The sequence below is a fragment of the Palaemon carinicauda genome, chromosome 9, assembly GCF_036898095.1.
Source record: "Palaemon carinicauda isolate YSFRI2023 chromosome 9, ASM3689809v2, whole genome shotgun sequence".
Lineage (NCBI taxonomy): Eukaryota > Metazoa > Arthropoda > Malacostraca > Decapoda > Palaemonidae > Palaemon > Palaemon carinicauda.
The window spans coordinates 131,943,821-131,969,255 of record NC_090733.1 but is presented as its reverse complement, the minus strand read 5'-3'; the positions used below and the strand labels follow the sequence as shown (position 1 = coordinate 131,969,255).

General features: G+C 36.4%; 1 long non-coding RNA gene and 12 other non-coding genes across 13 annotated transcripts in view; 10 read left to right on the top strand and 3 right to left on the bottom strand.

Moving 5' to 3' along the window:
- The window catches only part of LOC137646875 (uncharacterized), a 375,240-nt gene that overhangs the window by 53,083 nt on the left and 296,722 nt on the right, over positions 1 to 25,435 (bottom strand). The gene's annotated exons all lie outside the window — the stretch shown is intronic.
- Positions 1,140 to 1,212, top strand: TRNAM-CAU (transfer RNA methionine (anticodon CAU)). Its single transcript has one exon. It is a non-coding gene; the product is annotated as a tRNA-Met (tRNA).
- Positions 4,101 to 4,173, top strand: TRNAM-CAU (transfer RNA methionine (anticodon CAU)). Its single transcript has one exon. It is a non-coding gene; the product is annotated as a tRNA-Met (tRNA).
- Positions 5,090 to 5,162, top strand: TRNAM-CAU (transfer RNA methionine (anticodon CAU)). Its single transcript has one exon. It is a non-coding gene; the product is annotated as a tRNA-Met (tRNA).
- TRNAM-CAU (transfer RNA methionine (anticodon CAU)) lies at positions 6,056 to 6,128 on the top strand. Its single transcript has one exon. It is a non-coding gene; the product is annotated as a tRNA-Met (tRNA).
- Positions 7,037 to 7,109, top strand: TRNAM-CAU (transfer RNA methionine (anticodon CAU)). The gene has a single exon. It is a non-coding gene; the product is annotated as a tRNA-Met (tRNA).
- TRNAM-CAU (transfer RNA methionine (anticodon CAU)) lies at positions 7,640 to 7,712 on the top strand. The gene has a single exon. It is a non-coding gene; the product is annotated as a tRNA-Met (tRNA).
- On the top strand, positions 8,629 to 8,701 carry TRNAM-CAU (transfer RNA methionine (anticodon CAU)). The gene has a single exon. It is a non-coding gene; the product is annotated as a tRNA-Met (tRNA).
- On the top strand, positions 9,233 to 9,305 carry TRNAM-CAU (transfer RNA methionine (anticodon CAU)). The gene has a single exon. It is a non-coding gene; the product is annotated as a tRNA-Met (tRNA).
- On the top strand, positions 10,209 to 10,281 carry TRNAM-CAU (transfer RNA methionine (anticodon CAU)). The gene has a single exon. It is a non-coding gene; the product is annotated as a tRNA-Met (tRNA).
- Positions 10,666 to 10,738, bottom strand: TRNAM-CAU (transfer RNA methionine (anticodon CAU)). Its single transcript has one exon. It is a non-coding gene; the product is annotated as a tRNA-Met (tRNA).
- On the bottom strand, positions 11,442 to 11,514 carry TRNAM-CAU (transfer RNA methionine (anticodon CAU)). The gene has a single exon. It is a non-coding gene; the product is annotated as a tRNA-Met (tRNA).
- On the top strand, positions 17,970 to 18,042 carry TRNAM-CAU (transfer RNA methionine (anticodon CAU)). The gene has a single exon. It is a non-coding gene; the product is annotated as a tRNA-Met (tRNA).

The window sequence follows — 25,435 nt, the reverse complement described above, 5'->3', positions numbered from 1 at the left end:
GAATTACAGAGAGGGATGGTAGAGTGGCAAGAGACTTTGGAAAGGGGTGACTAGAGGGTAAATGTGAATAAGACTGAAGGTATGGCGAGCAGTAAGAAAGTTAGGGACAGGACAGCTATACACGAAAGTAGAGGAACAGTTATAAAACAGGTGGAACAATATAGATACTTGGGATTTACTATAAATCAGGAGGGAGGATGTGAGGCTGAAGTTGAAAATAGGATAAAAGCAGCATGGGGAAAGTGGAAGGAGGTAGCAGGAGTGGCATGTGATAAGAAAATACCAGTCAAGGTAAAAGTCAAGTTTATAGCGCAGTAATAAGACCAGTGTTAATGTACAGATCAGAAACTTGGGCTTCAAGACAAAAAGAGGAAACAAAGTTTGAGAGAACAGAGATGCTGAGGTGGATTATGGTAATACCACAGCTTGAAAGATTGGAAAATGATGAAAAAAGAAAAATGTCCAGGCTAGTAAAAATTACAGAGATGATAAGTGTGTCACAACTGAGTGGTGTGGGCACGTGTTGCAGATGGATGGTGGGGAGTGAAGAGGGCTTGGGTAGAAGGTCTAGAGGGGGAGACAGAGAATTAGATGGTGAGATAAGGTAAAGGATGATATGGAGAGAAGAGATTTGGAGAAGACGCATCAGGCAATTGATGCCTTAATGTGGGGAAGAAGAGGCTGAGTAATAGATGAAATTACATTTTAATACAGATAACTATAGCAAAACTCATGTGCTTTATATATGGCTTTAGCATTCCAATATATAATAATTATTCTTAATTTGGATTTTTATAGAATTTTGTCCATTTGACAATTGGCGCCAAAAATAGCAGGAAACCAGATCAAAACACATACAGATATAGACGCCAAGCACATAATTTCACTATTACCATAATTTATTTTGAAATTTCTACTTCTACTACTAAGACTACATCTAGGCCTATTACTATATCTTTAACACTATTTCTTACTTTCAATACTCACTCCTAACCCATTAAAAATTGACCCCTCGACTGACGCTGCCTTATTGTCCTATCTTAAAATGCAATGATTGCAGAGTATATTCCAAGAAAATCTTTGATTATAATTAAATGGCAATAGCACCTTGAAAATAGCTTTCTTATATAGTATATAATGCCTCGATAGCGCAGTAGGCAGCGCGTCAGTCTCATAATCTGAAGGTCGTGAGTTCAATCCTCACTCGGGGCACTTAACTTTTCATCTGTACAAGTATAGTAATATAGAAAGCATGTTAAGAGAATAAATTCCTCTCGAGAGTATAGGTAACAGAAGTAGGAGTAATCCTGTTATACAGTTTTGTAATTGTAAACACTACATAAGTTACAAAATGCTTCCCATAAAAAAATGGTCAATATAGTTGTTGATGTGAAAAGACAAACAAATGAAAACAAAACATTTGAACTTTTTCTAATTAAATTTCAATTAAAAGGTAGGCAATTAAAAAATGTTGTCAGAGAATTTGCATACCTCAATAGGCTGTACTTAGTTTTTGCCTAATCACAAAAATACATTGGGTTAGATTTAAAAATCCTTTCTCTTGATCAGAACCCTACTATGTAAACGATATATGTCTTGAAACTCGAAACGTAAGTCATACTGTTGTTCTATTGCCAATGATAATATTTTTCAAAAGTACTTTTCAAGAAATTTTCACTTAATTAGGCATTAAGAAATCAACATGTCAAATCCATCTCTGATCCTGAAACTGCTACTAAAACTATTACTACTACTTATACTAGTCTGTAGTCTCCATTCCCTCTTCACACAACTACTACAAACCCATGTAAATCTTCACATATATCAACACTGGTTTACTGTCCTATCACAAACTACCTTGATTATTAATTGTATTTCAAGTAATTCTTAGAATAGCATTTAATGGCATCAGCAAGGCGACTATAGCTTTCATCTATTGTAGTAATGCCTCGATAGCGCAGTAGGTAGCACGTCAGTCTCATAATCTGAAGGCCGTTTGTTTGATCTTCACTTAGGGCAAAAAAAGTTTTCTACAATGAACACATAATAGAAAAACATAATTGTAGTAAAACTCGTGTGTTTATAACACTGATTAAGCATTCTACAATACATTGTTACAATCACTTTCGATTGGTGCTTTTATAGAATTAGAGATATAAGTGCCAGTGTAAGGGCCAGGGAGGTTATTTAAAACCAAAGGGTAACTGGCCAGAAATGCCTACATTAATTATACAAAGGCTTTTAAAGTAATTCCTAAATTCCCATGGATTTGGGGGGAAAGAAATAATATAGAAGATATAAAATGGGAAAATAATGTAAAATATATATCACCTAACTTCTTACACAAGCTGCCGCAGTCACGAGGGTATACACTCCTAAATATTTTATTTTTAATGTCGGATATGTTATCTATGCTGAATTTTGGTGATTACAATTTATATGATACACAATTATAGTCTTGATACAAATTCTATTACTAAGTTATTAATTTCTCTTGGTAGGCCCCTCAATATTGAAATAATATATGGTACATTCAAAATACATTTCAACACTTAATACTGTTATTCAATTCTTACAATTGTTTTTGTCACTTTTAACTTTTCCAGGCTCGAAAAAGATAAATTACAGACAGAAACCATATCAGAACATATATAGAAATTGAGCTCAAGTAAATAACTATACCATTTCCATCTCTTACCCAGATATTTGTACTATTACTAATAGTATGTTACTAAATGCTAGACTTCTTTCAATCCTCTGCCCTAAACCACAAAATCTGTACCCTCTGCTGACACTGACATAATTGTCCTAACCGAAATTACCTTCACTAAACAGTTTACTCCAAAGAATTGTCAGAATATTGTTAAATGCCAATAGAAAGGCGAATATAGCTTTCGTGTATTACATGTAATGCCTCGATAGTGCAGTAGGCAGGCGTCAGTCTCAAATTCTGAAGGTCATGAGTTCGATCCTAACTCGGGGCACTCAACTTTTCATCTGTACGATCCTAACTCGGGGCACTCAACTTTTCATCTGTACGATCCTAACTCGGGGCACTCAACTTTTCATCTGTACGATCCTAACTCGGGGCACTCAACTTTTCATCTGTACGATCCTAACTCGGGGCACTCAACTTTTCATCTGTACGATCCTAACTCGGGGCACTCAACTTTTCATCTGTACGATCCTAACTCGGGGCACTCAACTTTTCACCTGTACAAGTACAGTAACAAAGAAAACATGTTAAGAGGCTATATTCATATTGATACAATAGGTAACAGGAGTAGAAGTAATCCTATTATACAGCATTGCAATTGTGAAGTGCATAAGATACAGGAGGCTCCCTCAAGAAAATGTTAATATAGTTGATGATGTGAAAAGACAACAAATTAAAGCAAAACATTATTTGAACTTATTTTTAGCTAAAATTCCAATCAAAAGGCATACTTTTTGAAGTATTAAAAGAGAATTTGCATACCTCAAATGTAATGGGTTACATTAGAAAATCGTTTCTCTAGATCATCATCTTACTATGTAAATACTTTATGAAATTCAAAATGCACTTCATAAAAGTAAACCCTACTCTTGTTCTATTACCAATGGTTTTAATTGAAAAAATTACTATCTAAGCAATTTTCACTCCTTTAGGTATCAAGTATTTGACGATGACAAATTTATCACTTATCCTGAAACTGCTACTACAACTATTACTACTACTAATACTAGTCTGTAGTCTCCTATCTCTCTTCATACTACTACAAATCCATCTCTACCTTCACCAGGCTTTACTGTCCTATCCCAAAATACCTTGATTATTGAGTGGAAGTCATTGACAGGTTGACCGATAGTCTGGTCTTGTTGAGTACCCTTCTCATCAGACCGAATGGTGGGAAGACATAAACGTCGATGTTGTCCCATCGTTGTTGGAAGGTATCTTGCCAGTGCCTTGGGGTCCGGGACTAGGGAACAGTGCAGCCGAAGCTTGAAGTTCAAGTCTGTCGCGAACAGGTCAACCGTCGGGGAACCCCAAGTATATTTCAGATTATTTTTTTTTAATGGCAATAGCATGGTGAATATAGCATTCATCTATTATACGTAATGCCTCGATAGCGCAGTAGGCAGCGCGTCAGTCTCATAATCTGAAGGTCGTGAGTTCGATCCTCACTCGGGGCAAAAATGTTTTCTACCATAAACGCAGAGTAAGTAGTAGAAAAAACTCTGGTAAAACCCATGTTTTTGTAGCACAGCTTAAGCATTCTATAGTGCACTGTGACAATTACTTTTGATTGGGACTTTTATAGAATTGGAGCCATATGTGCCAGTGAAAGGGCCCGGGAGGTAATTTAGCACCAAAGGGTAACTGGCCATAAATTCCTACAATAATTATAAAATAAAGCTTTTCGAATAATTCCTGAATTCCCATGGAGTTGAGAAAGAAATAATATAAAAGATGATACAAAATGAAAATGGGAAAGATATGAAGAAAAAAAATATATATCAACCTAATTTCTCATGTAAAAAGCTGCAGTCGGGAGGTTGCGCTACCACATTCTTCTTTTCAACGTAGTATTTCTTTATTACCTAAACTGAATGTTTAGAGATTACAAATTACATGATAAAACAATTTTCTCTTGGTGGGCATAGTCATTATTGAAATGATATATGTGTGGCCCACTAAAATACATTTCTTCAACACTTCCTACTCTTATTCAATTGCTACAAATAAAATGCTCAGAAAGTTTTTTTTTTTCTTTTTTTTTTTGGCTAAATTTCAATTGTCCAGCCTTGAAGAAGATAAATTCCAGACAGCAACCATATCAAAATATATACAGAAAATATTGTTCAAGCAAATAACGTTACCATTTCCATCTTTTATCTAAAAACTTGTACTTCTACTACTCATGCTTATAAGTGTCTAGTCTTCTTTCAATCCTCTGACCTAACTCATAAAAATTTGTACCTTCTGCTGACAATGACTTAATATCCTAAAAGAAATTACCTTCTCTATAGAGTCTAATCCAAAGAATTATCAAAACGTTTTTAAATGCCAACAATATGGCGAATATAGCTTTCATCTATTATACGTAATGCCTCGATAGCGCAGTAGGCAGCGCGTCAGTCTCATAATCTGAAGGTCGTGAGTTCGATCCTCACTCGGGGCACTCAACTTTTCATCTGTACAAGTACAGTAACAAAGAAAACATGTTAACAGGCTATATTTCTATAGGTAACAGGAGTAGACGTAATCCTATTATACAGCATTGCAATTGTGAAGTGCATAAGATACAGGAGGCTCCCTCAAGAAAATGTTGATATAGTTGATGATGTGAAAAGACAACAAATTGAAACAAAACATTATTTGAACTTATCTTTAGCTAAAATTCCAATCAAAAGGCATACTCTTTGAAATATTAAAAGAGAATTTGCATACTTCAAATGTAATGGGTTACATTAGAAAATGGTTTCTCTAGATCAGCATCTTACTATGTAAACGATACTTTTACAAATTCAAAATGCACTTCATAAAAGTAAACAATACTCTTGTTCTAATACCAATGGTTTTAATTGAAAAAATTACTTTTTAATCAATTTTCACTCCTTTAGGTATCAAGTATTCGACATGACAAATTTATCATTTATCCTGAAACTGCTACTACAACTATTACTACTACTAATACTAGTCTGTAGTCTCCTTTCTCTCTTCATACTACTACAAACCCATCTCTACCTTCACCTGGTTTTACTGTCCTATCCCAAAATACCTTGATTATTGAGTGGAAGTCATTGACAGGTTGACCGATAGTCTGGTCTTGTTGAGTACCCTTCTCATCAGACCGAACGGTGGGAAGACGTAAACGTCGATGTTGTCCCATCGTTGTTGGAAGGTATCTTGCCAGTGCCTTGGGGTCCGGGACTGGGGAACAGTGCAGCCGAAACTTGAAGTTCAAGTCTGTCGCGAACAGGTCAACCGTCGGGGAACCCCAAGTATATTTCATATTATTTTTTTTTAATGGCAATAGCATGGTGAATATAGCATTCATCTATTATACGTAATGCCTCGATAGCGCAGTAGGCAGCGCGTCAGTCTCATAATCTGAAGGTCGTGAGTTCGATCCTCACTCGGGGCAAAAAAGTTTTCTACCATAAACGCAGAGTAAGTAGTAGAAAAAACTCTGGTAAAACCCATGTTTTTGTAGCACAGCTTAAGCATTCTATAGTGCACTGTGACAATTACTTTTGATTGGGACTTTTATAGAATTGGAGCCATATGTGCCAGTGAAAGGGCCCGGGAGGTAATTTAGCACCAAAGGGTAACTGGCCATAAATTCCTACAATAATTATAAAATAAAGCTTTTCGAATAATTCCTGAATTCCCATGGAGTTGAGAAAGAAATAATATAAAAGATGATATAAAATGAAAATGGGAAAGATATGAAGAAAAAAAATATATATCAACCTAATTTCTCATGTAAGAAGCTGCAATCAGGAGGTTGCGCTACCACATTCTTCTTTTCAATGTAGTATTTCTTTATTACCTAAACTGAATGTTTAGGGAGTACAAATTACATGATAAAACCATTTTCTCTTGATGGGCATAGTCATTATTGAAATGATATATGTGTGGCACACTAAAATACATTTCTTCAACACTTCCTACTCTTATTCAATTGCTACAAATAAAATGCTCAGAAAGTTTTTTTTCTTTTTTTTTTTTGGCTAAATTTCAATTGTCCAGCCTTGAAGACGATAAATTCCGGACAGGAACCATATCAAAATATATACCGAAAATAGTGATCAAGCAAATAACGTTACCATTTCCATCTTTTATCTGAAAACTTGTACTTCTACTACTCATCTGTTTATAAGTGTCTAGTCTTCTTTCAATCCTCTGACCAATCTCATAAAATTTGTACCTTCTGCTGACAATGACTTAATATCCTAAAAGAAATTCCCTTCACTATAGTCTAATCCAAAGAATTATCAAAACGTTGTTAAATGCCAATAATATAGCGAATATAGCTTTCATCTACGTAATGCCTCGATAGCGCAGTAGGCAGCGCGTCAGTCTCATAATCTGAAGGTCGTGAGTTCGATCCTCACTCGGGGCACTCAACTTTTCATCTGTACACGTACAGTAACAAAGAAAACATGTTAACAGGCTATATTCCTATTAATACTATAGGTAACAGGAGTAGACGTAATCCTGTTATACAGCATTGCAATTGTGAAGTGCATAAGATGAAGGAGGCTCCCTCAAGAAAATGTTGATATAGTTGATGATGTGAAAAGACAACAAATTAAAACAAATCATTATTTGAACTTATTTTTAGCTAAAATTCCAATCAAAAGGCATACTCATTACTTTTTAAGCAATTTTCACTCCTTTAGGTATCAAGTATTCGACGATGACAAATTTATCACTTATCCTGAAACTGCTTCTACAACTATTACTACTATTAATACTAGTCTGTAGTCTCCTTTCTCTCTTCATACTACTTCAAACCCATCTCTACCTTCACCTGGCTTTACTGTCCTATCCCATAATACCTTGATTATTGAGTGCACTTCAAGTATATTTCAGATTATTTTTTTAATGGCAATCGCATGGTGAATATAGCATTCATCTATTATAAGTAATGCCTCGATAGCGCAGTAGGCAGCGCGTCAGTCTCATAATCTGAAGGTCGTGAGTTCGATCCTCACTCGGGGCAAAAACGTTTTCTACCATAAACACATAGTAAGTAGTAGAAAAAAATTGTGGTAAAACCCATGTTTTTGTAGCACAGCTTAAGCATTCTATAGCACATTGGGACAATTACTTTTGATTGGGACTTTTATAAAATTGGAGCCATATGTGCCAGTGAAAGGGCCCGGGAGGTAATTTAACACCAAACGGTAACTGGCCATAAATTCCTACAATAATTATAAAATAAAGCTTTTCGAATAATTCCTGAATTCCCATGGAGTTGAGAAAGAAATAATATAGAAGATGATATAAAATGGGAAAGATATGAAGAAAAGAAAGATATCAACCTAATTTCTCATGTAAGAAGCTGCAGTCAGGAGGTTGCGCTACCACATTCTTCTTTTCTATGTAGTACTTCTTTATTACCTACGTTGAATTTTTAGGGAGTACAAATTACATGATAAAACCATTTTCTCTTGGTGGGCATAGTCATTATTGAAATGATATATGTGTGGCACACTAAAATACATTTCTTCAACACTTCCTACTCTTATTCAATTGCTACAAATAAAATGCTCAGAAAGTTTTTTTTTTTTTTTTTTTTTTTTTTTTGGGCTAAATTTCAATTGTCCAGCCTTGAAGAAGATAAATTCCGGACAGGAACCATATCAAAATATATACCGAAAATAGTGATCAAACAAATAACGTTACCATTTCCATCTTTTATCTAAAAACTTGTACTTCTACTACTCATCTGTTTATAAGTGTCTAATCTTCTTTCAATCCTCTGACCCAACTCATAAAATTTGTACCTTCTGCTGACAATGACTTAATATCCTAAAAGAAATTCCCTTCACTATAGAGTCTAATCCAAAGAATTATCAAAACGTGGTTAAATGCCAATAATATAGCGAATATAACTTGTATCTATTATACGTAATGCCTCGATAGCGCAGTAGGCAGCGCGTCAGTCTCATAATCTGAAGGTCGTGAGTTCGATCCTCACTCGGGGCACTCAACTTTTCATCTGTACACGTACAGTAACAAAGAAAACATGTTAACAGGCTATATTCCTATTAATACTATAGGTAACAGGAGTAGACGTAATCCTGTTATACAGCATTGCAATTGTGAAGTGCATAAGATGAAGGAGGCTCCCTCAAGAAAATGTTGATATATTTGATGATGTGAAAAGACAACAAATTAAAACAAATCCTTATTTGAAATTATTTTTAGCTAAAATTCCAATCAAAAGGCATACTCATTACTTTTTAAGCAATTTTCACTCCTTTAGGTATCAAGTATTCGACGATGACAAATTTATCACTTATCCTGAAACTGCTACTACAACTATTACTACTACTAATACTAGTCTGTTGTCTCCTTTCTCTCTTCATACTACTACAAACCCATCTCTACCTTCATCTGGCTTTACTGTCCTATCCCATAATACCTTGATTATTGAGTGCACTTCAAGTATATTTCAGATTATTTTTTTTAATGGCAATCGCATGGTGAATATAGCATTCATCTATTATAAGTAATGCCTCAATAGCGCAGTAGGCAGCGCGTCAGTCTCATAATCTGAAGGTCGTGAGTTCGATCCTCACTCGGGGCAAAAACGTTTTCTACCATAAACACATAGTAAGTAGTAGAAAAAAATTGTGGTAAAACCCATGTTTTTGTAGCACAGCTTAAGCATTCTATAGCACATTGGGACAATTACTTTTGATTGGGACTTTTATAAAATTGGAGCCATATGTGCCAGTGAAAGGGCCCGGGAGGTAATTTAGCACCAAACGGTAACTGGCCATAAATTCCTACAATAATTATAAAATAAAGCTTTTCGAATAATTCCTGAATTCCCATGGAGATGAGAAAGAAATAATATAGACGATGATATAAAATGGGAAAGATATGAAGAAAAGAAAGATATCAACCTAATTTCTCATGTAAGAAGCTGCAGTCAGGAGGTTGCGCTACCACATTCTTCTTTTCTATGTAGTACTTCTTTATTACCTACGTTGAATTTTTAGGGAGTACAAATTACATGATAAAACAATTTTCTCTTGGTGGGCATAGTCATTATTGAAATGATATATGTGTGGCACACTAAAATACATTTCTTCAACACTTCCTACTCTTATTCAATTGCTACAAATAAAATGCTCAGGAAGTTTTTTTCTTTTTTTTTGGCTAAATTCCAATTGTCCAGCCTTGAAGAAGATAAATTCCAGACAGCAACCATATCAAAATATATACAGAAAATAGTGATCAAGCAAATAACGTTACCATTTTCATCTTTTATCTAAAAACTTGTACTTCTACTACTCATCTGTTAATAATTGTCTAGTCTTCTTTCAATCCTCTGACCTAGCTCATAAAATTTGTACCTTCTGCTGACAATGACTTAATGTCCTAAAAGAAATTACCTTCACTATAGAGTCTAATCCAAAGAATTATCAAAACGTTGCTAATGCCGATAATATAGCGAATATAGCTTTCTTCTATTACACGTAATGCCTCGATAGCGCAGTAGGCAGCGCGTCAGTCTCATAATCTGAAGGTCGTGAGTTCGATCCTCACTCGGGGCACTCAACTTTTCATCTGTACAAGTATAATAGAGAAAATAAGTTAAGAGAATAAATAAATCTTGAGAGTATAGGTAAGAGTAATCCTGTTATACAGTATTGTAAAAAGGAACAGTGCTTATGTAACTGGATGCTCCTTTAAGAAAAGATCGATGATGTGGAAAGACACAAATTAAAACAATTTTTATTAAAATTTCAATCAAAAAGATGATATTCTAATATGTTATAAGAGATTTTGCATACCTCCATAAGCTATAATTTGCTTTGGCCTGACCATCAAATACATAGGGTTATATTTAAAAATTATTTCTCTTAATCAGCACTTATTGTGTAATTGTAAATAATATCTCTTGAAACTTATTACATATTCACTTTAGAAAACGTTTTTGCCCCGAGTGAGGATCGAACTCACGACCTTCAGATTATGAGACTGACGCGCTGCCTACTGCGCTATCGAGGCAGTACGTGCCACAGATGACGGCTATATTCACATGCTATTGCTATTAAATGATATTTTGAGTTACTTGGAGTACACTCAATAATCAAGGTAGTTAGGGATAGGACAGTAAGCCAGTGTTGATATACGCGAAGATTTAGATGGGTTTTTAGCAGTTGTACGAAGAGAGAAAGGAGACTACAAATTAGTATTAGTAGTAGCAGTTTCAGGATAAGAGATGGATTTCATATCGTTGATTACTTAATGCCTAAACGAAGGAGTCAAAATCATTGGTAGTAGAACAAGAGTAGGACTTTACTTTTATGAAATGCTTTTCGATTTTTAAGACATATCAATTACATAGTAAGGTGCTGATCAAGAGAAAGGATATTCAAATATAATCCAATATATTTGGTGAATAGGCAAAAACTTAAGTATAGCCTATTGAAGTATGAAATTCTCTCAACATTTTTGAGGAGCATACCTTTGTATTGTTATTTTAATTATAAAGAATCTAAGTAATCTTTTGTTTTCATTTGCTTGCCTTTTCATATCATCAACTATACCAACCTTTTCTTGAGTGACCAACCTGTATCTTAAAGACTGTTCACAATTGCTAAACGGTGTAAAAGTGTTACTTCTACTTATCTTACCGATACTATCAATATGAATTCAGCCTCTTAACATGTTTTCTTTATTACTATACTTGTACAGATGAAAAGTTAAGTGCCCCGAGTGAGGATCGAACTCACGACCTTCAGATTATGAGACTGACGCGCTGCCTACTGCGCTATCGAGGCATTACGTAGAAAAGATGAAAGCTATATTCGCCATGCTATTGACATTTAACAATGTTCTGATAATTATTATTATTATTATTATTATTACTAGCCAAGCTACAAGCCTAGTTGGAAAAGCAAGATGCTATAAGCCCAAGGGCTCCAATAGGGAAAAATAGCCCAGTGAGGAAAGGAAATAAGGAAATAAATAAATGATGAGAATAAATTAACAATAAATCATTCTAAAACAGTAACAACGTCAAAACAGATATGTCCTATATAAACTATTAACAACATCAAAAACAGATATGTCATATATAAACTATAAAAAGACTCATGTCCGCCTGGTCAACATAAAAACATTTGGTCCAACTTTTAACTTTTGAAGTTCTACTGATTCAACTACCCGATTAGGAAGATCATTCCACAACTTGGTAACAGCTGCAATAAAACTTCTAGAATACTGTGCAGTATTGAGCCTCATGATGGAGAAGGCCTGGCTATTAGAATTAACTGCCTGCCTAGTATTACGAACAGGATAGAATTGTTCAGGGAGATCTGAATGTAAACGATGGTCAGAGTTATGAAAAATCTTATGCAACATGCATAATGAACTAATTGAACGACGGTGCCAAAGATTAATATCTAGATCAGGAATAAGAAATTTAATAGACCGTAAGTTTCTGTCCAACAAATTAAGATGAGAATCAGCAGCTGAACACCAGACAGGAGAACAATACTCAAAACAAGGTAGAATGAAAGAGTTAAAACACTTCTTCAGAATAGATTGATCACCGAAAATCTTGTAAGACTTTCTCCATAAGCCAATTTTTTGTACAATTGAAAAAGACACAGACCTAATGTATTTCTCAAAAGTAAGTTTGCTGTCAAGAATCACACCTAAAATTTTAAAAGAGCCATAGAAATATAAAGAAACATTATCAATACTGAGATCTGGATGTTGAGGAGCCACCGTCCTTGACCTACTTACAATCATACTTTGAGTTTTATTAGGATTCAACTTCATGCCCCATAATTTGCACCATGCACTAACTTAAGCTAAATCTCTATCAAGGGATTCACCAATTCCAGATCTACATTCAGGGGATAGAATTGATGCAAAGAGAGTAGCATCATCTGCATATGCAACAAGCTTGTTTTCTAGGCCAAACCACATGTCATGTGTATATAGTATGAAAAGTAATGGGCCAAGAACACTACCCTGTGGAACACTGTATATCACATTCCTATACTCACTATGGTGCCGGCACCATCAACAACAACTCTTTGAGATCTATTACTTAAAAAATCAATAATAATGCTAAGAAACGACCCACCCACTCCCAACTGTTTCAGTTTGAAAACAAGGGCCTCATGATTAACACGGTCAAAGGCAGCACTAAAATCAAGGCCAATCATACGAACTTCTTGACCACAATCAAGGGATTTCTGTACAGCATTGGAGATTGTAAGAAGGGCATCACATGCTCCGAGGCCTTTACGAAAACCAAATTGCAAACTAGGGAATAGATGATTACCTTCAGCAAACCTATTAAGACGTTTTGCCAGAAGACGTTCAAAAACTTTAGATAAGATGGGAGTTATGGATATTGGGCGGTAATCAGTGGGACTTGAGCTACCATAAACACATTTACAAAGAGGAGTAACATTACCAATTCTCCAACAAGTGCTAAAAGCTCCTCTTCTTGCTAACTTGCGCAAAATAAGATACCTTTGGAGCTAAGAAATCTGCTGTTTTTATAAAAAACAAAGGAAAAATGCCATTTGGGTCTACACCTCCATAAGCATCAAGATCCATCAACAGAGCTTTAATCTCAAGAGATCGAAAAGCTAAACTAGTTAGTTTAGCCTCAGAAAACAGGAATGAGGAAGTTCCAGTTTTTCATTACTCTGTTTACTGTCAAAAACATCAGCCAACAGGGTTGCCTTTTCCTTTGGACATGAGTGACTGAGCCATCTGGTTTAAGTAAAGGAAGAACTGTTGCATCTACACCAAAGAGTGCAAATTTAAGGGTAGACCACCATTTATATTCCCGAGTTGTACCAGAAAGGGTTTCTTTTATGGTTAAATTGTACTCCTTTTCAGTTGAGGCATAAACTCTCTGAGCAAAAAATCGAAGCTGAGTATAGTTGTTCCAGGTCAAATCTGATCTGTTACCCTTCCAAAGATGATAGGCCTCCTGCTTCTCCAAATAAGCACGTCTACAATCATCATTGAACCACGGTTTGTCCTTCACTAGGTACCTTAGCACACGAGAAGTGATACACCTATCAATTATTCTCACTAGATTCTCATTCAAAGGGACAACAGGATCCACACTACTATATAATTGTGACCAATTCAAGCACAAAAGATCATGCAAGATCCCATTCTAGTCTGCTTGGGATTTCATATAAATTTTACAAGAGTATGATATATCAGGGACAGGCTGCTCAGTCTTCACTACTAATGAAATCAAGACATGATCAGATGTCCCGACTGGAGAACCAACCTTACTAGTTATAACGACAGGGGAGTCAGTGTATACGAGGTCCAAGCAATCACCAGACCTGTGAGTAGCTTCATTTATGATTTGCTGACAGTCTGATTCAGAGGCAAAATCTAAAGCTCTTAAGCCATGGCGATCGGTAGGAGAGATAGAACTTAACCACTCCCTATGGTGAGCATTAAAATCACCAACAAAGACAAAAGAAGCCTTTCTATCATCTTCTTGTATCTTAGCCATAATGGTAAGAAGACAATCGAAGATAGAATCATCCATGTCTGGATTCCGGTAGATCGAACACAAAAGTTGCTATGCCTGCCACAAACTTATGAGACTTATGAGAAGCAGGGTACTCAGTCCTAATATACACTGCCATTCCCCTGGCCCTAGGGATGGCATCACGTTTCAACATTATTGGCTTCTTAAAACCAGTTATAAGGAGCTCAGATGAGTGCCTCATATTAGAAACCAAAGTTTCTGACCACAAAAGAATATCTTACTGTCTGGACGCAACTGTAAGGTCTTGGATATTTGCATGAAGACCACGAATATTGCAATACAGAAGACGACATTGACGAAATCTAGGACGTACTGGTCCCGGATTTTGCTCAATATCTCCAGACAGCATAAGAATTAATAGAAATAAAAAAAAGAGACATCATACTTAAAAACTATACTAACAAGAATTATAACAAAAACAATATGTACAGAAATTATAAATAAAATGATTGATGAAATCCATAGACTATAGTAAAGAGTCAGAAAAACTGGATACACCATGCAAGGCTAAATACCCTCCAGGATAGCCACTTCAACTGAAGGGAGGACAGTAAGGATGGTTTTGAAAAGAAAAAGAATCAGAAAAGGAAAAGACAACCTCTTAATAAACCACTAGGCATCCATGGCCCTTCTATTAAGCCTGCCCAACACACCATTTCAAAAAAACAAGAGGAAGAAAAAAAAAATAAGATAGAATAGTGTGCCAGAGTACCCTCAAGCAAGATATAAACTGTATAGTCAAGGTAATTTCAGTTAAGACAATAAGTCATTGTCAGCAGAAGGTAAGGACAGAGATTGAAAGAAGGCTAAACATTTAGTAACAGATTAGTAGTCAAAGTACAAATTTCGGGGTAAGATATGGAAATGGTAAAGTTATTTACTTTATCTACATTTCTTTATATGTTTTAATCTTGTTTCTGTCCACAATTTTTCATCTTCGATAAAATGCTTTTTTTTTTCTCCTCAAAATTTTTCCCTCCTCTCCTACTCTCTTCTACTCACTGGGACTTGCTACTATAAAACTTTCTCTACCACTATATATCCTCCCTTTGGTTACACGAGGAGCCTGGTTTTGGAGTCCTCGCAGACACACCCGTCGTCGTGCTGAGCAACTGCGCCTGCCTTGCCGAGTCCTTCACTTGGTTATGTTGTGAGCAAAGATTCGATTCAATAAAAAAAAATTGACAGTATAAGAAAACAGCCTGACACCTGCAGTCATGCTCTTCGTGCTCAGCAATTGCATAAAAACTTGGGAGGGGGGAGGCTATGTCCTTGAGTTTAGGAGCCCCCGGCCTGAGCGAAAGCTCTTGGAAATCTGAACCGAACCGATTAAGATTAGATTAATGTAGATGATGACGTGCAAAAAAATAAAGTGAAACATTTATCCAATTTAATTTTGCTAAAATTTCAATACGTAGTATTGTATCTGTAAATGTTTTAAGACTCTTTGCACACCGTAACCCACTGGTAATCCTAGCCAACACAAAATAACTGTCAGGCTCAGAAACTTGAAAAACAAGTTATAATGAGCAAATGATGTCATATGTCGACCTACTTCGGTTGATGTTTCATGGCATAACTCACAAAGAGTAAAGTTAGAAAGATATTGAAAATTGCATTAGTAAGATCAATACATTTTCTATTTAGCACTTCTGGTTACATGAACGGATGACCCAAAAGTGCGTCATCGGATCCTCAGAGCTATATGCAATTTTCCTGTGATCATCAAATATATCAGTTTATACTTGAAAATTGTTTCTCTTGATGAGAACCTTAGTACTGATATTATAATTTATACCTTAAACTCATAAACAAATTTTATAACATTCATAAAATCTTATTCTCAATATTATCTTAGTAAATGTATAACCTTAAATGACTCGTATGCAATTTTCTCTCCAGTAGGCATGAAGTAAGAAATTGTATCATTTTTTTCTCTTATTCTAACTGTGCTAATACAAGTATTGCTGATCCTACTACTACTACTACAGCGATTTTTCTAGTCGTCTTTCTCTCCTCTTACACCTACTCCCTCAACCCATCACAAGTGTTCCCTCTAATGAGAAGAGATTACTGTCCTCTCCCAATTACCTTGATTATTGAGCTGTATATTCCGATATAATCTGAAGATGATTATTAAATAGCCATAGCATGACCAATATAGCTTTCATTTTAATACATAATGCCTTGATAGTGCAGCATGTAGCTCGCAGGCCCCATAAGCTGAGGTTCGATCCTCACTACAGTGAACACACAATGAGTAATGGGTGAAATTACTCTTAATAATCCAGTTAGCATTCCAAACTGCGAAGAATACTTTCGATTGGATTTTATAGAATATGAACTATATGGGTAGGCGGAGAAGTGCAATTGGCCGGAAATTCCTAATGTAAATAAAAACTAGCTTTTAGGGAAATTCCTAAATGAAAAACAATATCAATCCAGTATATAATGTAAAGATTTTTTTTTTTTAAGATTTATGTTATTAAAATTCTCTATCGTCCTACCTATGTTTTTAGGTGATTAATAATTGCATCTTTCTTACCTTACAATAATTGCAGTAATTTTGATTGGAATTCAAGACAAATGAATTGGCGTGATGTTTCACTTTTTTTTGTAAGTCTTTTTCTATCAGTACTTTTTATCTTCTCACTTTATTGTATATAAAATGCTTAGAAAATTACTTTTAGAAAGCTTCTAATCCAATAAACTTGAACATGGCAGCTTCCAAACACAGAAACATAGTCAAAATATATGTTAAAATAGTCATTAAATGAATAGTTTCAATATTTTCATCAACTATCCCTATCTCAAACTACTACTATTATACCTCTAATCATGTTTCCTTCAAGTACATAATTCCACCCGTCAAAAATTTCACCTCTCCTGACACTGACTTAGTGTCATATACCCAACTAACTAAATTACTGTGCATATTATTATTATTATTATTATTATTAATTGCTAAGCTACAACCCTAATTGGAAAAGCAGGATGCTATAAGCCCAGGGGCCCCAACGGGGAAAATAGCCCAGTGAGGAAAGGAAACAAGGAAAAATAAAATATTTTAAGAACAGTAACAACATTAAAAAAATGTTTCATATATAAACTTTAAATAATTTAACAAAACAAGAGGAAGAGAAATTAGATAGAATAGTGTGCCTGAGTGTACCCTCAAGCAAGAGAACACTAACCCAAGACAGTAAAAGACCATGGTTCAGAGGCTATAGCACTACCCAAGAGTAAGAGAACAATGGTTTGATTTTGGAGCGCCCTTCTCCTAGAAGAGCTGCTAACCATAGCTAAAGAGTCTCCTCTACCCTTACCAAGAGGAAAGTAGCCACTGACTAATTACAGTGCAGTAGTTAACCCCTTGGGTGAAGAAGAATTGTTGGGTAATCTCAGTGTTGTCAGGTATATGAGTACAGAGGAAAATCTGTAAAGAACAGGCCAAACTATCCGGTGTATGAGTAGGCAAAGGGAAAGTGAATCGTAACCAGAGAGAAGGATCCAATGTAGTACTATCTGGCCAGTCAAAGGACCCCATAATTCTCTAGTGGTAGTATCTCAACGGGCGACTGGTGCCCTGGCTAACTTGCTACTACTACTACTACTACTATTCCAAGATTATATTACAACAGTATCAAATGGCAATTGCCTGCGAATATAGCTTGCTTCATTATATGCAGCGCCTCGATAGCGCAGTAGGCAGCCCGTCAGTCTCATAATCTGAAGGTCGTGAGTTCGATCCTCACTCGGGGCAGCAATTGTTTTGCAAATCTTATGCAATAATAGTAATCTTTTAAGAAACTGATCCATAAGGTCTAGAACCGAGGTTTGGGAGGCCATGTCGCACCCATATACAGCTGGTGGTGGGAACCTGCCAGTTGCAATATGCCTTTTTAGGCTGCACAATTAGATGGAAGAAAAGACGCGACGACGGAGATATAGTAGAGGGTTAAAAATGAGTTCAGTTAGTAGCCATATGGACGCTGCAAAGACCGTTACGTAAAGGTAACAAAGCACCGATTAAGGTACACTCAAGGCAATTCCTCTCCCTTTGAGTTCAACGTTGTATTTGATGGAAATCAATAACCTTGCAAGAATTACTAACAGATCGGTATTATGTACAGTTGGATACAAGAATTCCTGGTGCAATCTGTCACACTAACTGCGAAGACCGTTCCTGTGTACAGCCCCACCCACCATCTCTGCCATTTTTTTTAAAGCTTCACAATTCTTCAGCAAAAGTACATAGAATTTTCGAAATTTTCGCAAAGTACAACATTCCCAACTAATAACACCATTTGCACCAAACAATCATCATCGCTTCAATCCACGTGACTAAGATACTTCGAAAAGCTTCCATAATATTATCCCCAATTCAAAAGTTATAGCACTGGCTTTTGTTTATATTACAAATATTTGTTCAATTTTACTGAAGATTAGATAATGTTTCTTATCATACCAACAACTATAAAACATGTAGGCCTCCTTACATTTATAATAGTATTTCTAATTATGATTTGAAGGCGAATCTTAGTTAAGCATCGTATTGGTTTAATACCACAAACAAATAAACAAACAAATATCAATCATGAACGTCGAGATTTGAGAATGACGGACGTAGCAAAGACCGTAATAAATTGATGTCACCCATTTTTTCAACGATTTTATGACAAACTGTAGTTCATCCTCCTTGTTATGACCCTGACGAGTGATTTAGGTCATAAAACCCGCCGTGATAAAGGAAGGGGGTAATGGCTGAATAATAGCGTTAATAATAATTGTAGCTGAGGGCAGTTGGGTTGAGGGGATACGTTTCAGGGGAGGAGGATAGAAAGGGGTCTAGGAGAGAGGTACAGGGTGACCACAGTGGACAGGGGTAAGAATGACCCCTGGTGTAGGGGCAGGGCAGGGCATGCATTAGCAGTTACAGGGGAAATGATATGGAGATCCAACACGCTAACCTTATCTTTATGGCTTTGCCGACCGCATGCGACGAAAGACCCTTGCCCAACACACCGCATTGGTTATTTACTGCGCGAGGCGCGTGTGTACAGTATGTATGTGGTAGTAGTGTGTAAGGGGCACTACGAGCTTCATATTTCACGAGAGAGAGAGAGAGAGAGAGAGAGAGAGAGAGAGAGAGAAGGAAGCGTTATCATAGTTTAGATGAGCTCCGTCTGGTACCTGGAACTTTAGTTGTGTATTTCATCTCCTTAGAAATAGAAAATGTAATTCTTTACTGGAAAATGGTTAATTGTAATTTTTGTATACAGCTATTCAAGATTAAATACCATTAACTGCGGTTCTGAACCCAATGAATGACTTTAGATAAATAAAAATAACTACTTTTAGTAGGGATTAACTTTTTTTTAAAGGAAATTATCTTATATGAATTACTTGTTAAGGTAAAAAAGTTCTTATTTAATGCCAGGCGCCTGTGAATATTAAAGTTTACTTCAGTTAATTCAGTATAATAATAAAATCAAAGGAACAAATTATACATACACACACACATTATATATATATATATATATATATATATATATATATATATATATATAGATATATATATATATATATATATATATATATATAGATATATATATATATATATAGATATATATATATATATATATATATATATATATATAGATATATATATATACATATAGATATATATACATATATATAGATATATATATATATATATATATATAGATATATATATATATACAGATATATATATATATATATATATATATAGATATATATATATATATATATATATAGATATATATATATATATATATATAGATATATATATATACATATAGATATATATACATATATATAGATATATATATATATATATATATAGATATATATATATATACAGATATATATATATATATATATATATATATATATAGATATATATATATATATATATATATATATATATATATATATATATATATATATATATATATATATATATATATATGAATAAAGATTTTTTATAACTTTTAAACAACAACTGAATAACAGAAAATTGAGACGTAATCATAGACTCCTTAAAGGAGTCTATGGACGTAATATAAAAAGGACGTTCACAACAGAAGTTTCACTTTATAAATCAATAATTTCTAGAATAATTGAACTTCTTCAAAGTTCTTCAGGTAATCAAGCACATCCTTTTACCTTTTATTTCTATCTATTGAAACTTAAATCTCAAATCCCCTCGAACCGAAAATGCAGAAGGTGTTATAAGACAAGAGTGTCTTTTCTTCTCCCTCAGTCAAATGTCAAAGTGACGAATATGGGCGACTGAACATCGTTAAGTTACTGTAAAACGATGCATAGGATGACTATAGCGACTCTTTGTTCTTTCCCACCGTTATCCTTACATTAAGGGAACGTTTGCCTGATGCGCCCTCTCCAATACCTTCTATCAAAGGCATCGTCTTCTACCAAAACCTCTACTCGCCATATCATCCTTCGCCATATCTCGCCATCCAATTCTCTGCCTCCCTCTTGATCTTCCCCCCTTAACAGGTGCCCTCTTCACTCCTTCGACGGCTACAGCAACTCTTCGACGACAACGGTACCAGGATACCGTTTAGGCGAGCACCCGGATACCCTTTAGCTGAGTACCTGGATACCGTTTAGGCGAGACCTGGATACCGTTTAAGTGAGTACCTGGATACCGTTAGGCAAGCACCAGGATACCGTTTAGGCGAGCACCTGGATACCGTTTAGGCGAGACCTGGATACCGTTTAAGTGAGTACCTGGATACCGTTAGGCAAGCACTAGGATACCGTTTACGCGAGCACCTGGATACCGGTTAGGCAAGCACCTAGATACCGGTTAGGCGAGCACCTACATACCGTTTAGGCGAGCACCTAGATACAGTTTAGGCAAGCACTTGGATACCGTTTAGGCGAGCACCTGGATACAGTTTAGGCAAGCACTTGGATACCGTTAGACAAGCACCAGGATACCATTTAGGCGAGCGCCAGGATACCGTTAAGGCGAGCTGAAAAGCTCCGCAAATGCCTAAAAAGTTAAAATCACGGATAAAAGAAAGTAAAACTCAAAAGAATTATGAAGTTACCATAACTCTCAAGTTACCAGAGACTGAGCTCCTTGATGATATATAACGTCCCTATGCCCAAAAAGTGCAGTGTTGACCCTTTTTAATATTGCCGCCATTTTTGGCGGAAGTAGTACCTAGTAAGGTTAATAATATTCCTCATATGTGTCACTGTAATACCTTGCAAATTACCACAGCTCAGTTGAATTAACTTTTTAGTCTTGGTTACTGCAGAAGAGTTAATTAAAATTCGTATGCCCCGATCCCCTGTGCACGTGATAACTCATGTTTGTAAGAATAATTTATGTAAAACTATACTACCTCTTCAACGACTAGCGTTTTCTACATTTTCAGTTTTTCATATTCTGTATTATCAATGTTTTATTACCAAGTCATACAAGTAATATTATCTGTTTGTATTTTAAATCGTAAAGAAAGAAAGGATTTTCACTGTTGATTATTCTTTTCTCATAGACACCCAACAATACTGTTCTTAGGAATTACATTACGACTAGGCCCTTTAGAGAGAGAGAGAGAGAGAGAGAGGAGAGAGAGAGAGAGAGAGAGAGAGAGAGAGAGGAGAGAGAGAGAATTGAATTAGCCAAATTTTAGAACTAGCTCACTTTTTCTCTACCCCAAAAACTAGTCCTTAGAGAGAGAGAGAGAGAGAGAGAGAGAGAGAGAGAGAGAGAGAGAGAGAGAGAGAGAGAGAGAGAAACTGAATTAGCCAAATTTTAGAACTAACCCATTTTTCCCCAAAAAAAACTAGTCCTGAGAGAGAGAGAGAGAGAGAGAGAGAGAGAGAGAGAGAGAGAGAGAGAGAGAGAGAGAGAAATCAAATAAGCCAATTATTAAAACAAGCCCATTTTGTTTCTCTCCATGGTTCCCCCGAAAAAAAAAACCACATTCCATAATATTTGAAATCAAAAGACTTACGACTCCCCGGATTGGAGGTCCGCATCGAAACGCAGCCGTGTCAGGCGATCGCCCAATCGCCGTCGGTCGTTAAATTACATGTACAGTGTTTCAGAAAATGATACCTTTCGGGATATGAAAGTTGATAATTGAAATGCAGATGGGTGGGAGGATGGGGGTTCTAACCCCCTCTTTCAAGCTCCCTCTACCCCCTCTTTCAAGCTCCCTCTACCCCCTCTTTCAAGCTCCCTCTACCCCCTCTTTCAAGCTCCTCTACCCCTCCATCCTGGCCCCCCCCCTTCTTGAATCATCTGTCCGATCTACTCCTAACTGCCCCCCTACTCTTCCCCTATGCTTCTCCATCTGCCAATCAACAGGGACCCCCATTCTGTATCTTCCCCCCCTACCTCCTATAACTTCCCCTGCCCTTCCCCTCCCTTTAAACCAATCAAAAGGGTCTCTTGCCTGACCATTCCGCAGCTCATATATCCCAACCCCCTTTCACTACCAGATAAGCCACCCCTCCACCCCAAAACCCCTGCCTCTTCTCCATTCCAACTACCAGTCAAACAGCCACCAACCCCCTCCTAAAGCCTTTATGGTTACGAGCGCTTGGTACCCGATATTTATATGCAGAGGCAATGTAATGTCCGATTGACATGCCATGTAATGGTGAGGGCGGGTTATTGGCGACAAAAGGAATTGAGCTACGTTTGATGGATGAGGTTTCTTTGGAATGGGAATGCAGCGCGCACCAAGGAATTCGGAACGAATCATTCCCGCATGCGATATGCTAATTAAGAGAAAGAATTACTTGTACTGGGAATAAGCCATCAATTACAATTCGCGTAAATAAATTCGCCAAGCTGAATTGAAATGGTAAGAATATGATATTGTAGCTATGACGATCCTTCTTTCAAAGACTTTCTGAAATTGAAGACCTATAGGCTATATATACATACACACTGTATGTATGTATGTATTTATGTATGTGTATATATATATATATATATATATATATATATAGAGAGAGAGAGAGAGAGAGAGAGAGAGAGAGATGAGAGAGAGAGAGAGAGAGAGAGAGAGAGAGCGAGCGCTTCTGCAAACGTAAACATAACTACATATTCTCAGAGAGAGAGAGAGAGAGAGAGAGAGAGAGGAGAGAGAGAGAGAGAGAGAGAGAGAGAGAGCGCTTCTGCAAACGTGAAACATAACTGCATATTCTCAGAGAGAGAGAGAGAGAGAGGAGAGAGAGAGAGAGAGAGAGAGAGAGAGAGACTCAAATACCCGACATTAAAAAGGAGAAAATTGAATGTAATTCGTACTTTTACCGACCATCCATAACAGGTGAATAGTTGTTATTCCGAGCTACACCCCTCACAAATTAAGCAAAAATTAGAGGCTGGCGACATCGTTTCCAAATTTATGTTGATACGCATGAAAACGACGCTAATTATTAGTGATTGACAGTGGAATTACTCACGCCTTTGAAGTCTCCTGATCCAATGGAGGTGAGACTTGGGAAGTAAATCATCTCTTGGAGTAAATTGCTGGCAGACTGTAAGAAAATATTTCACAAGTCACCTCCGGAAATGTTACTTATTGGAAGAGAAATTTTATATATTTCTTGGTATATTTAAATCGTAGTTCCATTTTCTTGGATAGGTAATGAAAGCTGGTTGTTCTTGTTATTTGTATCATCATTATCATCGTACATCAGTGTAAAATTTTATGAAGCAAAAATGAAAGATGGTTAAATTCAAAACAAGTAAGGGAATGAGTGTTTCAATATTTTTTTATTAGGAAAATCTTGCCAAAATTAGCCTGAAGGGAATTAATTTGTTAAGCAATCCTCCGCATTACTAATATTCTTATGAGGAAAAAAAGTTAAAACCGAACAAAGAACTACAGGATTCTGAATAAAACCCGTATATCAAACAAAAACGGAATATTTACGAAATATAAATTGGATAAAATGGAAAATAATTAATATAACAGAAAGTGGAACCTATACACAGAATAGCCAGGCCTATCCTTTACACATTTCCTCATACACTTGACAACACTAAGATTACTAAACAATTCTTCTTCGCTCAAGGGATTGACTACTGCACTGTAACTGTTCAGTGGCTTTCCTCTTGGTAAGGGTAAAAGAGACTCTTTAGCTATGGTAAGCAGCTCTTCTAGGAGAAGGACACTCCAAAACTCCAAAATCAAACCTTTGTTCTCTAGTCTTGTGTAGTGCCACAGCCTCTGTACCATGGTACCTCCACTGTCTTGGGTTAGAGTTCTCTTGCTTCAGGGTACCACTCAGGCACACTATTCTATCTTATTTCTCTTTCTCCTGTTTTGTTAGTTTTTCTAGTTTATTTATGAAAAATTGATTTTAATGTTATTGTTCTTAAACTTCTGTAGTTTGAAGTTTATTTCTTATTTCCTGTGCTAATTGGGATATTTCCCAGTTGGATCCCTTGGGCTTATAGCATCCAACTTTTCTAACTAGGGTTGTAACTTACCAGGTAATAATAATAATAATAATAATAATAATAATAATAATAATAATAATAGTAGTAGTAGAAAATAAATGATCAAAACCAAGACAAAAAGATAGAAATACTCAAGTGGTAGAATTGCATCAGTTTGAAAAAGAGTGAAAATGCATGGGAATAATCGTTTAAGAAATGCATATGGTTTATACGGATGGAGAACTCTACTCACCATTACTATCAAAGTGGACAAGAGGAGGACACCTAATGGTTCCTGTTGTGGCTGTGAATACGAAGGAGAAGGGGAAGGGAAGGGGACGGGGAGGGGGAGAAAGGAGGGGAGGGAAGGGAAGGGAAGAGGAAGGGGAGAAGGGAGGGGAGGAAAGGGGGAGAGGAGGGAATGGCGGAGAGGGGGAGGAGAGGGAGAGGAAAGAGGGAGGAGAGGGAAAGGGAAGGGGGGAGAGAGAACGGAGGGAGGGGGAGGGGAAAAGGAGGAGAGGGAGGGGAAGGGGGCAGGAGGGGAGGAGAGGGAGGGGAAGGGGGCAGGAGGGGGGAGGAGAGGGAGGGGAAGGGGCAGGAGGGGGAGGAGAGGGAGGGGAAGGGGCAGGAGGGGGAGGAGAGGGAGGGGAAGGGGCAGGAGGGGCAGGAGAGG